Below are 14,320 nucleotides of genomic sequence, written 5' to 3' on the forward strand. Positions count from 1 at the left end.
CCATATAGTTTAATAATTGTCGCCCTGTACAGATGTATATGTAATAATTATGGGGAAATTAGAAAGGGGCAGGGGAGAAAATAGATACGGGGGGAGGGGGAGAAGGAGTTAAGACGTATATCTAATTCCCAAACATGTTATAAATGCTTGCTTTCGAGTTTCTTTCGCTCCCATTTCACCAGACTGAGCCACAATACCTCGTGGCTGGGAACAGCTAGTAAGATAAATAAAAAACAGCGCTTACAAGAAGTCGTATCATAATTATACACGTAAAAGCCGTTTAATACAAACGCTCTTCTGGTGATAATCGATGTGCTCATCGTAAGTGCGCGTCACATGCCTACGTCTAAATCTGCGGCCAACCGCATCACGAATGCATCGGTGACCTTAACGGTCAACTGTCTTCTCAAAGTGAGAAAGTTCAAACTACACAAGTAATTTTGAGCCTGACGTCTAACCGAAAACCATCACACTTGACAGGCGAGACTCACAATCAGTACACGAACGAAATGCCTGGGGCGGTGCAGTAGGGACATTTGTCACGAGTACTCGAATGAGACAAGAAATCTGATCGTGAAAAATTCTTAGTCTGATATCCATCAGTCATTAACATTTTGTGTAATCACAATTACCCACAGTTTTACATGTGTAATGTTGATACGACTTTTTCTAAGTACTGCGTTTTCTATTTCTCTTATGCTGTACATAATTGTTCTGATATAATTTTGATTGTATGCAATTTTTGTCAATAGTTTGAATAAATGTTTTTGCATATTTTACATTTGACTGCAAAATTTCTATCACACATCATGATGTAATTAGTGTACTAACAAGGGAACCTCCCCATCGCACCCCCCTCAGATTTAGTTATAAGCTGGCACAGTGGATAGGCCTTGAAAAACTTGAAACGTCCCCTTAGAAAAAATTTATACACGACTGTGCTTAAGCTGACACACAATATTTTTAGCGCAACGCAATCTGACTTCCAAAAATCCCTACGAAAGAATGGCCCTGACTAACATTAACCTATACGTTTCACAAATCACTTACCTCACAAAAATCTTCGTTACTCAAGCTACTGCAATACAGCGAGCGCCACTACTGCCAGCTAAATAAAAGATTCAAACTACTGAAGGCACTAACTACTGATAGGCATAGTTAGCAAATGAAAGATTTTAATACAGAACAAACAATGTATTTACCTGAATAGTCATAATATATATATCAGTTCGTGACACCAATTCTTACAAATTTCAAAACTCCGCCATCTCTCTCCCCACATCCACCACTGCTGGCGGCTCACCTCCAACTGCCCAACGCTACGCGCTGTTAGCATTCAGCTGCCGCTGCTCAACACTACATTGGCAGACAACAATGCAAACTAAACACAGACTGCGCACAGCACAGCCAGTGATTTTTCATACCGAGCGCTAAGCGGCGTTACCAATAAGAAAACCTAAACAGCCTACTTACAAACTGAACACAGATCGATCGAGAAAACAGGAAAAAGCTGTGTGGAAGTATGAAATAATAAGCAAAATATACAAACTGGGTAGTCCATGCGCAAGATATGCAACATCAAGGATAGTCTGAGCTCAAGAGCGCCGTGGTTCCGTGGTTAGGGTGAGCAGCTGCGGAACGAGAGGTCCTTCAAAAATGGTTCAAATGGCTCTGAGTACTATGGGACTCAACTGCTGTGGTCATCAGTCCCCTAGAACTCAGAACTACTTAAACCTAACTAACCTGAGGACACCACACACATCCATGCCCGAGGCAGGATTCGAACCTGCGACCGTAGCAGTCGCACGGTTCCGGACTGCGCGCCTAGAACCGCGAGACCACCGCGGCCGGCCGAGAGGTCCTTCCTTCAAGTTTTCCCTCAAATGAGAAGCTTACTTTCTTTATTTTCGCAAAGTTATGATCTGTCCGTTCGTTCATTGACGCTTCTGTTCACTGTAATAAGTTTAGTGTCTGTGTTTTGCGACCGCATCGCAAAACCGTGCGATTACTAGACGAAAGGACGTGCCTCTCCAATGGGAACCGAAAACATTTCATCGCAAGGTCATAGGTCAACCGACCGGTTCCTCCACAAGATAACACGTCTGATATATTCTATACGACACTGGTGACGGCATGTGCGTCACATGACAGGAATTTGTTGTCGATCCACCTAACTTGTACACTTGGCGAATGGGTAAAAAGATTCTTCTACCTTGCCCGATTTAGGTTTTGTTGTGGATGTGATAATCACTCCCAAAAAAGTGATGAAAACATAAGAGTTTGTCATATAAAATGAAAAAAAAAATGCTTTTCACTCGAGGGATGACTTGAACCAAGCACCTCTCTTTCCGCAGTTGCTGACGCTAACCACGGGACCACGCCGCTGCTGAGTTCATACTCTACTTGATGTTGCCTATCATGCGAATCAACTACTCAGTTTGTATATTTTGCTTATTTTTTTCATAGTTCCATACAACTTCTTCCTGTTTTCTCGATTGATCTGTGTTCAGTTTTTCAAGGTCTGTCGACTGTGCCAACTTATAACTAAATCTGAGGGGGCTGCGATGGGGAGGTTCCCTTGTAAGTAATTTTGCGTATTTTCGAACTCCGGCCTTGCCGTAGTGGTAACACCGGTTCCCGTCAGAGCACAGAAATTAAGCTTTGTCGGGCTTGACTAGTTCTTAGATGGGTCACCGTCCGGTTCTGCCGAGTGCTGTTAGGAAGCGGGGTGTACTCAGCCCTTGTGGGCTACTTCAAAATGGTTCAAATGGCTCTGAGCACTATGGGACTCAACTGCTGTGGTCATTAGTCCCCTAGAACTTAGAACTACTTAAACCTAACTAACCTAAGGACATCACACACATCCATGCCCGAGGCAGGATTCGGACCTGCGACCGTAGCAGTCAGACGGTTCCGGAATGCGCGCCTAGAACCGCGAGACCACCGCGGCCGGCAGAGGAGCTACTTGATCGAGAGGTGGCGGAAACTGACTGGGAGAACAGTGTGCTGACCACATGCCCCTCCGTATCCACATACAGTGGCGTCTAATGACTTAGGACATATTCTCGCATTTAAAGTCGTTACCTTTATTCGAAACGATTAATGTCTTACAGTCACTGTATCGTCCCCACTACATGCCAAGCCGCATGTTTACATGTATACCCCTTTCGTTAAATGGCCTTATCTGGCCAGTACAGTACAGTATTGCAGTACCTATTATGTACTGCTAGTTACGCTAATACAAAGCACATTCAACGAGGTAAAGCATTCTACTTGTCCTGTTCCGACATGTACCTTTACACGTTTTATCGGGTAATTAGGCATTTAATTCAGGACACCAGCAGGCTCCTGCCACGTTGTATGTATTATTTACCAAGACTGTTGGTGCGAATTCGGTATGACAGTCACATACAGCGTATTATTCCCATGTTTTATTTGCTTTTTATCTTATCTGAGATTTGTTAAACTTCAGGTCACCTAAAGATGCTCATACGGAGACAAAATCGTTGTGGTTTAATAAGAGGATTTAAAATAGCAGCTATAGTGTTTTTTTTTTTAATTTTCGTCACCTAATGTGGTCCTCACAGTCACTGCGAGTGTGATACGTAAGGATATAGAGGATCTTCATAGATTCTTCAATTTATACTAATTCGTGAAAAATTACAAGTAGACTTTATCGGGATAGCTGACGTCTATCTTCAAAAGATTGCCAGCTCAGGTTTGTCAGCAGACCCATGGTGCTCTTCTTTGAGTCAAGTAATCTGTGGCTATTGGTGCTCCCCTTCTCTGTATATGTTCCGTATACCTCATTAGTCCTAATTCGTATGAGTCCCACAGACACGAGCAACAGCAGCAGTACCCCGTCTTCAGGCCACAAGTGGCCCATCGGGACCATCCGACCGCCGTTTCATCCTCAAGTTGAGGATGCGGATAGGAGGCGCGCGTGGTCAGCACACCGTTCTCCCGGTCGTTATGATGGTTTTCTTTGACCGGAGCCGCTACTATTCGGTCGAGTAGCTCCTCAATTGGCATCACGAGGCTGAGTGCACCCAGAAAAATGGCAACAGCACATGGCGGCTGGATGGTCATCCATCCAAGTGCCAGCCACGCCTGACAGCGCTTAACTTCGGTGATCTCACGGGAACCGGTGTATCCGCTGTGGCAAGGCCGTTGCCCCCCACAGACACGAGGGATGTTCTAAAATAGGACGTATGAGAATTTTGCAAGCATTTTTCTTTGTAGACTCACTTGCTTTATCCCAATATGCTACCAAAGAACAGAACTCGTCACCTGGTGGTGGTAGGTGGTTAGTGTTTAACGTCCCGTCGACAACGAGGTCATTAGAGACGGAGCGCTAGCTCGGGTGAGGGAAGGATTGGGAAGGAAATCGGCCGTGCCCTTTCAAAGGAACCATCCCGGCATTTGCCTGAAATGATTTAGGGAAATCACGGAAAACCTAAATCAGGATGGTTGGAGACGGGATTGAACCGTCGTCCTCCCGAATGCAAGTCCAGTGTGCTAACCACTGCGCCACCTCGCTCGGTAAACTCGTCACCTGGTTTCCTTACAATTAACCCTATACGGCCATTCCATTTCATATTCCCAGAAGTTGTTACAGAGAGGTATTTGTATGAACTTACTGACAGATAATGTAGCTATTGAATACTACTTTTATGCGCTTTGTGGTGTGCAAAATTCAACGAGTTGCCAATCTTTGCACCACTTTGCTGTTTTTACATTCATATTGCCGAAAGAATAACAAGTCATTTCGAATATTACAAAGAAGTTGAAGCTATCTGTATGTGACACTTACACTGATCATACAGAACATTATGACCACCGGCCTACTATCGATATAATCCCGTATTGGCGATAGTAGCATTACCTGGAGAACAAATGACTGTCAGTGAAATACACGCACGGTGCATGTAGTATCAGTGATCCTACTGTCCGAGTGTAGAATGGGGAAGACGCGCGACCAACCTGAGTTAGACCGAGGTGCAGACTGTGTTGGCCCGGAGGCTCGGCACGAGCATTTCGGAAAGTGCACGACTTGACGAGTGTTCGAGGGGTGCTGTTTTGAATGTCTTCAACAAGTGATGAAACCAACGTGAAACCACGGCCAGACGTCGTGCGGCTGGGAGGCCACCCTCATTACAGATGTCTGACTTCATAGTCTTAGCAGTACTGTAAAACAGGACAGGCGGCAAGCTGTGGCGGAGCTAATTTGACACCTTAATGCTGGGCAGAGTACATATGTGTCTCAACACACAGTGCACCAAACACTCCTAACGATGGACTTGCTCAGCTGACGACCCATGAATGTACCAATGTTAACAGCTCGACTTCGGGATGAGCACGTGACCGTCGGCAGTGGATGTTGGCGCAGTGGCAGAGCGTTGCATGATCTGATGAATTCCGATACCTTCTTCATCATGCCGATGAGAGGGCTCATATCTGTCGCCTTCTAAGGGCTCCTTGACATCCGTACTGCGAGGCAGAAGCAAGCTGGTGGCGGCTCCATTATGCTCTGGCGAACATTTAAATGGGGATCCACGAGCCCAGCGGAGCTCATGCAAGGCACCATGACGGCCAAGGAGATTCGTACAGTGGTTGCAGACCACGTACACCCCTTCACGACGATTGTGTTTGTTGACGGCAGTGGCATTATCAACAAGGTAATGGCCATGTCACAAGGCCAGGAGTGTGATGGAATGGTTGGAAGAACACATTGACGCCTTCCAGTTGATGAGGTGGCCTCCAACTCGCCAGATCTGAACCCGATCGAACAAACCTGGGATCTGATTGAACGTGGCGTCAGAACTCGTCGTCCCGCTCCCCGGAATTTACGGGTATTAGGTGCCGTGTGTTTGCAGATGTGGTGCCAGCTCCCTCCAGCGACCTACCACGGCCTCATTGCTTCCATGCCACGACGCGTCGCCACTGTTATCCGTGCCACACGTGGACATACTGGATATTAGACAGGTGGTTCAAATGGCTCTGAGCACTATGGGACTTACATCTGGGGTCATCAGTCCCCTAGACTTAGAACTACTTAAAACTAACCAACCTAAGGACATCACACACATCCATGCTAGGGGCAGGATTCGAAACTGTGACCGTAGCAGCAGCGCGGTTCCGGACTGAAGCGCCCAGAACCGCTCGGCCACAGCGGCCGGCAGATAGGTGGTCATAATGTTATGGCTGATCAGTGTGCGAGCCGATGTTGTAGTAGTCTTCAGTCCTAAGACTATTTTGATGCAGCTCTCCATGCTACTCTATCCTTTTGCAAGTCTATTCATTTCCCAATACCTACTGCAGCCCACGTCCTTCTGAATCTGCTTAGTGCATTCATCTCTTGGTCTCCCTCTACGATTTTTACCCTCCACGCTGCCTTCCAATACCAAATTGGTGATCCCTTGATGCCTCAGCACATGTCCTACCAACCGATCCCTTCTTCTGGTCAAGTTGTGCCACAAACTTCTCTTCTCCCCAATCCTGTTCAATACTTCCTCATCAGTTATGTGATCTACCCATCTAATCTTCAGCATTCTTCTGTAGCACCACATTTCGAAAGCTTCTATTCTCTTCTTGTCCGGACTGTTCATCGTCCACGTTTCACTTCCATACATGGCTACACTCCATACAAATGCTTTCAGAAACGACTTCCTGACACTTAAATCTATACTCGATGTTAATAAATTTCTCTTCCTGAGAAACGCATTCCTTGCCATTGCCAGTCTACATTTTATGTCCTCTCTACTTCGACCATCATCAGTTATTTTGCTCCACAAATAGCAAAACTCCTTTACTTCTAACCGATATAATACATTTTTTCTGGAACATTGCTTGATTTATGCCTAAGTATGTTACATTGTCGATATTAGTCGGGCGGAGCTACTCATTTGAAAACATGAAAATGGTATGGATTACTAATGAATAATTTAGTTGAGACTTCTTTTTTAATCTCACTAGTTTTTATTGTTGTTTTCTTTGCGAATATTGTAAACATTTCTTTCTGCTTGTAAAATATTCTCCGCAAGCGCAAATACGTCTGCTTCGCTCAATGAGAGAGAAAGAAGTTCTACATTCAGATTTTCATCATTTGTTTCATCAGAGGCAGCCAGCGACAACAACTACTTGAACAAAAATTGTACAGAGACTAACTGATCGGATCTATTGGTTTATAATCTAACCCATTGGTTTATAATCAAATCCAACTGTCAATTATAACTAATAAATCCTGTTAAAATAATGGTAATAATAACAACTAATCGCTTGCTGCTTTGAGCGAAGAGGTGCGTGAGACATTAAACCGTCATATGTGAGTCACTTAAATGTACGTAAAGTAGTGGTGTCGTGTGTTAACAAAAGAATTTGGGGAATATGGAATGTAATGTAACTTAATGGCGGATTAAAACTGTGTACCGGACCGATACTCGAACGCGGGGACTTTGTCTTTTGCGGGCAAGCGCTCTATTGCCTGAGCTACTCAAGCACAACTCATAACTCTCCCTCACAGCTTTACTTCAGGCAGTATCTTATCCCCTACCTTCCAGAGTGAAGTAAAGCTAGCTAGGTAGAGTACTTTCCCGGCAAAGGCAAAAGTCCCCAGTTCGTGTCTCTACCCGGCACACAATTTTAATCTGCCAGGAAGTTTCATAACAGTGCACACTACGCTTCGGGGTGACAATTTCATTTTGAGGAGTATAAGTATTGTCCTGTTATTCAGGCGAAAGATTTGACCGTGTGGGTTAAGAACAGTTGGGAAATCGTAACTTCACGATATTTTTGAGATTACCGTTGAAAATCTCGAGACTAGCTCGCAATACCTCTTTCTTCGTACTGTCAACAGCGTTGCAGGCGTTACAAGAGGCAGTATTCACGGAAGCGCACTAAGCTTGGGAAATGTCCAAATGTTTGATGTCATGCGCGTGGTATCTTCAGAGAACCAAGTTAGGTCGCTCTGTGTCACAAAAAATTCCTGCAACATGGCCGACGCAGTGACAGTTTACCTACGCCAAAAGTATGCAGGAGCGAGTTTTGCGTATGTCTCTATCCGTGTGTCTCCATGCACCAAATAACAAGGGTACGTAATTCCTAGTTCATACGTTAACAACTGTACATAATGAGAGGAACTGGTGCCCGCAGATACTGCTTGCTTTTTTATCATAATAAATATATTTTTGAAAGTCTGATTCTAATGCACGTAAAATACTCTGGAGTGATTCCACCATTTCAACATTCAAAATTATTTATCATTTATTTTAATTTTATAATCTTGCTATGACGGATCTATAAGTGAGAAATGACTGTTTGACAAGCAGTACACGAGACAGGACTAATATGACTCTCTCATTCCTTAAATCCTGGATCAGAAACTCGACTACACCACATCATTTTCGAGACACACCATATTCACAATGAATTTTTCGTTTCTGTTACATCTCATGAAACAAAACTTGAGTAATACTAATAAAAGGATATAGAACTAAAATTTATGAAGCATCTACATTTGACTCCTGTGAGTATGGAAGTCAGAAGCAACTCGACAAGAACGCATTACCTATTGTGGGGTAAAGACAGAACGTCGCGATAACTGGCTGTCAAGCATTTGACAGTGGGCTGCACGACTGTACCCGAGATGAAACCTCAGAAACTCCTCTAGAAAATATCAGATTGGTTCCAGAAAGAACCTGCATCGAGCAAACTACAACATAAAGTCAACAGTGCACAACAGGTTGCTATACTGCGTAGCCGGCCGGGATGGCCGAGCGGTTCTAGGCGCTACAGCGGGTTCGAGTCCTGCCTCGGGCATGGATGTGTCTGATGTCCTTAGGTTAGTTAGGTTTAAGTAGTTCTAAGTTCTAGGGGACTAATGACCACAGCAGTTGAGTCCCATAGTGCTCAGAGCCATTTGAATCATTTTATACTGCGTAATCCTGACAGCATTCACAATGAAGCTTTCACATTCCAGCGGACTGCAAAGGTTCTGGCGTCGTCTGGCATATAGTTTTAATATGCCAGGAAGCTGCTGATTACAAAAAGTCATCTAAAGCAGAAACAGCAGTTAGAAGCTTCAGAGAAACCAATATTAAAACAAAAGTATCAGTCACTATTTACGAATTCCTAAGAGAAAATACATGATCTAAAATGAAATTTAGAGGAGGAGTATAGCGACCATTCGAAAGCAACTGCTCTCACTCATATTAAGCCATGTAATCTTATTGTTTAAGTACTTGTTATTAAGAGTCTGAACTTAACAAGCTAAGTGTTTAATATTTAATCGATTATATCAAGGTCACAATCAAATAGAATTTCTTTCCACAGCTGCTTATCTATTCCTACTAACTTTGTGGTAGTTTCAGAAAATTTAACAGAAGTAATTCCAGAAATAAATTTGTTCGGGATAAGAGCTAAAAGAGTTGGTTTCGGAAATTCAAATAAAATAAAAATATTAATTATGAATATAAACAAAGACAACAAAACAATAGCCACAATACAAAAACGAAAAAATAACTATCATAGAGGAACCAAAAAAGGCAATTGAACATAAAGATAAACAACAAAATAAAACATCGATAAAATTGAAGTAATAAAATGGAAGTATGTTGTGGTTTATCTTACCAATAAAATCAACAGCTGCAATACAGCCAAAAGATTGAAGCAAAACGACATTCAGTCAGAAAATTAACCAAAGAATTAAGAAGGAATTGATGGTAACCCTAAAGAAAAGATCGATCTGTTTTGGACATCGGTAAAGATTGAATGACTACAGGTTAACGAAGCAAATGTACCCGTAATTCTCGAAAAGAAATGAACAGCAGCTGGTACCAAATGAATTAAAATAATGATTTGGAAAGAAACAATATTCAAGAATAAAAAATAACCAAGATAAACCCTTCACAAGTAATGATGTACAACTTACAAAAAATTAGCAGTATAGATGGAAGAAGGGAATGACAACAATGGAAAGTGATGAGCAACACAAAGGTTCATGACTCGTATAAGATTTCAGTTCCCTGTCAAACATTATACAGAAACATCAATCAATTTTGCGCTGTACACACCAATTGTTTATATATTCATTTCGTTCACGGCTTTTATATTCTGTTATCAAGTATGAAACTTGACTGTGGATCATATTAAGACGCAACACGTATTGCGTGCGTTGGTTCCCTCGATCCCTCGAAATCAAATTCCTGAATTGTATGTGATAACGCCTGTAAATGTAGAAAATTTATTATTACTAAGCGCCTTTAAAAAAGTCCGAGTTTTAGAATAGACAAGAAATTAACCAGATCTGTACGTGTAAGATAGTAAATTAATTTTGACACAGTATTCGTCATGAGAAAAATATGTCTTTTTAGGAATTAAAAACATAAAATTCTCCTCATCCTTTATAAATTTCCAATGTTTAAGTTGTGCTAAGGGGCTCGCCTAATAACATCCGCTCACAGATTTTTATTTAAATTGTGTATCAAAAAATAATGTCTGTAAATTATTCCATAAATAAACGGATCAACAGTTTCTTTCGAAAAGTTAGTTAAACTAACGCAATTACTGAACAAAGGTAGGTATGGCAAGTACAAATCTTTGCCAGGTACACTAAATGGCGATGGTATGCCGTTGGTGTTCTTTGACCTGGAAACCGTATTACCGGACTATTAATGAACGGACGTGAAGTTCAATGCGAAATCCTCACCCCAGCCAGAATTTTTAACGTAAATTTAAAATTATAATACTATGAGAGCATGAATGAATTCTAAGATAATTTTGTGATCAATTCCTAAATATGGTTTTCTAATGAAACCTTGCTTGTGAATTACTTGGCGTTATAATTAGTCTGAGTACAAGAGCTTAAACAAGTAAATCGTAACAAATTATTGTTAATAATAATTGGTGACATCTGTTCTATTTCAAACAGTGCATCTACGTCTACATCTATGCTCTGCAAACCACTGTGAATTGCATAGCAGAGGATACTTTGCTCTGTACCGCAGTCATCTTGTCATTGCTGTCGACATTGGAGCGATACGTAGTTTACTGAATGCCTTACTTAATACTGGGTCTTGAAACTTTGTAAGTGGATTTCCACGGGATATGATACAAAGTTATCTTCAAGCGACTGCCAGTTCGGGTTTCTCCGTGATTCTGTAATAGCCTCCCGCTGGACAAAGAAACCTGTGATTATTCGTGTTGCTCCACATTGTGTATGTTCAACGTGTTAGTCCTATTTGGTACGCGTCTCATATACTTGAGCAGTATTCTATCATCAATCGCACGAAAGTCTCGGAAGCAATACTCTTTGTAAATTGACGCATTTCCTCTGTATCCTATCAATGAACTGTAGACGGCTAAATGCTTTATTTAAGCAGAATAATTATTTTACCCAGGAATTTATATGAGTGGACTGATCCCAATTGTGAGTCATTGATATTTTACGTTTTTCGTTTTGTGCAATGTTTTGTACGAAGTACAGAGGAGATGGTGTTACAATATTGTTTCTGTTTTCGTGTTAGGATGTGCTCCCCTTAACGCGATAAGAAACCGCTAAATGTGGAAAAATATGAACATACACTCCTGGAAATGGAAAAAAGAACACATTGACACCGGTGTGTCAGACCCACCATACTTGCTCCGGACACTGCGAGAGGGCTGTACAAGCAATGATCACACGGACGGCACAGCGGACACACCAGGAACCGCGGTGTTGGCCGTCGAATGGCGCTAGCTGCGCAGCATTTGTGCACCGCCGCCGTCAGTGTCAGCCAGTTTGCCGTGGCATACGGAGCTCCATCGCAGTCTTTAACACTGGTAGCATGCCGCGACAGCGTGGACGTGAACCGTATGTGCAGCTGACGGACTTAGAGCGAGGGCCTATAGTGGGCATGCGGGAGGCCGGGTGGACGTACCGCCGAATTGCTCAACACGTGGGGCGTGAGGTCTCCACAGTACATCGATGTTGTCGCCAGTGGTCGGCGGAAGGTGCACGTGCCCGTCGACCTGGGACCGGACCGCAGCGACGCACGGATGCACGCCAAGACCGTAGGATCCTACGCAGTGCCGTAGGGGACCGCACCGCCACTTCCCAGCAAATTAGGGACACTGTTGCTCCTGGGGTATCGGCGAGGACCATTCGCAACCGTCTCCATGAAGCTGGGCTACGGTCCCGCACACAGTTAGGCCGTCTTCCGCTCACGCCCCAACATCGTGCAGCCCGCCTCCAGTGGTGTCGCGACAGGCGTGAATGGAGGGACGAATGGAGACGTGTCGTCTTCAGCGATGAGAGTCGCTTCTGCCTTGGTGCCAATGATGGTCGTATGCGTGTTTGGCGCCGTGCAGGTGAGCGCCACAATCAGGACTGCATACGACCGAGGCACACAGGGCCAACACCCGGCATCATGGTGTGGGGAGCGATCTCCTACACTGGCCGTACACCTCTGGTGATCGTCGAGGGGACACTGAATAGTGCACGGTACATCCAAACCGTCATCGAACCCATCGTTCTACCATTCCTACACCGGCAAGGGAACTTGCTGTTCCAACAGGACAATGCACGTCCGCATGTATCCCGTGCCACCCAACGTGCTCTAGAAGGTGTAAGTCAACTACCCTGGCCAGCAAGATCTCCGGATCTGTCCCCCATTGAGCATGTTTGGGACTGGATGAAGCGTCGTCTCACGCGGTCTGCACGTCCAGCACGAAAGCTGGTCCAACTGAGGCGCCAGGTGGAAATGGCATGGCAAGCCGTTCCACAGGACTACATCCAGCATCTCTACGATCGTCTCCATGGGAGAATAGCAGCCTGCATTGCTGCGAAAGGTGGATATACACTGTACTAGTGCCGACATTGTGCATGCTCTGTTGCCTGTGTCTATGTGCCTGTGGTTCTGTCAGTGTGATCAGGTGATGTATCTGACCCCAGGAATGTGTCAATAAAGTTTCCCCTTCCTGGGACAATGAATTCACGGTGTTCTTATTTCAATTTCCAGGAGTGTATTTTACAGCCTTATGTACTGCTTAAGGTAGAGCATAAGTTTGGAAACAATGGTTGTATCCGCATGATAATGCACCTTGTCACAAAGCAGCATCTGTGAGGCAATCGTTTGTGGACAACAGCAGTCCTGAAGTGGACCGGTCTACGCAGAATCTCTACCTGAACCTAGAGGGACACCTGTGGGATGAGCCGACTTCCCTCCAGACCCCCAACGTTCAACATCACTGCCTTCTCTGATTTCAAACGAAAGACACTCAAATTTTTGACATGGAAGCTGCTATTTATTTACCGGTTGATTAGTTTCGGGCTTCGTCCATTTTCGCGAGCTGCGTATTTGAAAGAACAAAATTTGTTGTGAGTGCTTGTATCGAATGTGGATAATAAATGTACGAGTGATAAAATGATTGATATGGTAACTAATTACTTTCTTACATTTACGATATAGTTGGCGTAGGCAGTTCCATTTACGTCGTTACACTTCAATCTATCTCAAATATGCGTCAAAAGAAGCCAGAATTTTAGTTTCGCTTCATTGTATTATGTTAATGTATGTGCGTAATATATTTATTTTTTAATAGCGATGCCTTTATTACTCAGGATGGAGTGATCCGCGTGAAAAACATAATTTGTGTACTATTGAAAGTTTGCCATTATTGGATTAGGCTGTGTGTCGCGCTGCCAAATTTATCGAAGGTGTCATCGTAAATTTTGACAGATGTTTATCCAAAGGATTTTATTACATAATCTCCAATATTATCAGCTTACTTCGCGGTTGTGTTCATATCAGTGCGAGACACAGTGTTCCATCACATCACAGTTCTACAATAAATTCTCATTTCCCTTCCAGCGCTATGTAAGAGGAAACACATTGTTTCATTCGTATATGAATGAAATCCACGCACGATTGTACTGATACGTTGATCTAATTTTCAGTGCTTAGTTTGTAGTCTTGTATTTGGAGAGTGATTGTGATAGGATAGAATGCAATTCATATGCTGATTAAGGCGCTATTGCAGGTTTCTATGAATCGTTTGTATTCGCGTATCTGGTGATTACTGCAGGGTGGATTGCCTTTCATAAACTGTTTAATGTTCTATGGAAATTTTCTATGCATTTTTTGCCTGCAAAATTCTATTTGTTCATTTAGTATTAGTTCCGGGTGTTTCATTGTGTGAATGTATATTTGTATTTTTTTTAACGTCCATTAATTGGCCTTTACAGTCATTATGTGAAATAGAGAGATTTCTCTCGAAATTTTCAGTGGAGCATAGATTCCCTCTGAGGTGCAGGCCTAAAGCCTTTATGTGTTCTCTATATCTC

At 43.3% G+C, this 14,320-nt stretch overlaps 1 pseudogene; it reads right to left on the reverse strand.

Moving 5' to 3' along the window:
- Window positions 1-4,058: 4,058 nt before the first annotated feature.
- LOC126337379 (5S ribosomal RNA) lies at window positions 4,059-4,175 on the reverse strand (annotated as a pseudogene).
- Window positions 4,176-14,320: the final 10,145 nt, after the last annotated feature.

The sequence above is a fragment of the Schistocerca gregaria genome, chromosome 2 (assembly GCF_023897955.1).
Source record: "Schistocerca gregaria isolate iqSchGreg1 chromosome 2, iqSchGreg1.2, whole genome shotgun sequence".
Classification (NCBI taxonomy): domain Eukaryota; kingdom Metazoa; phylum Arthropoda; class Insecta; order Orthoptera; family Acrididae; genus Schistocerca; species Schistocerca gregaria.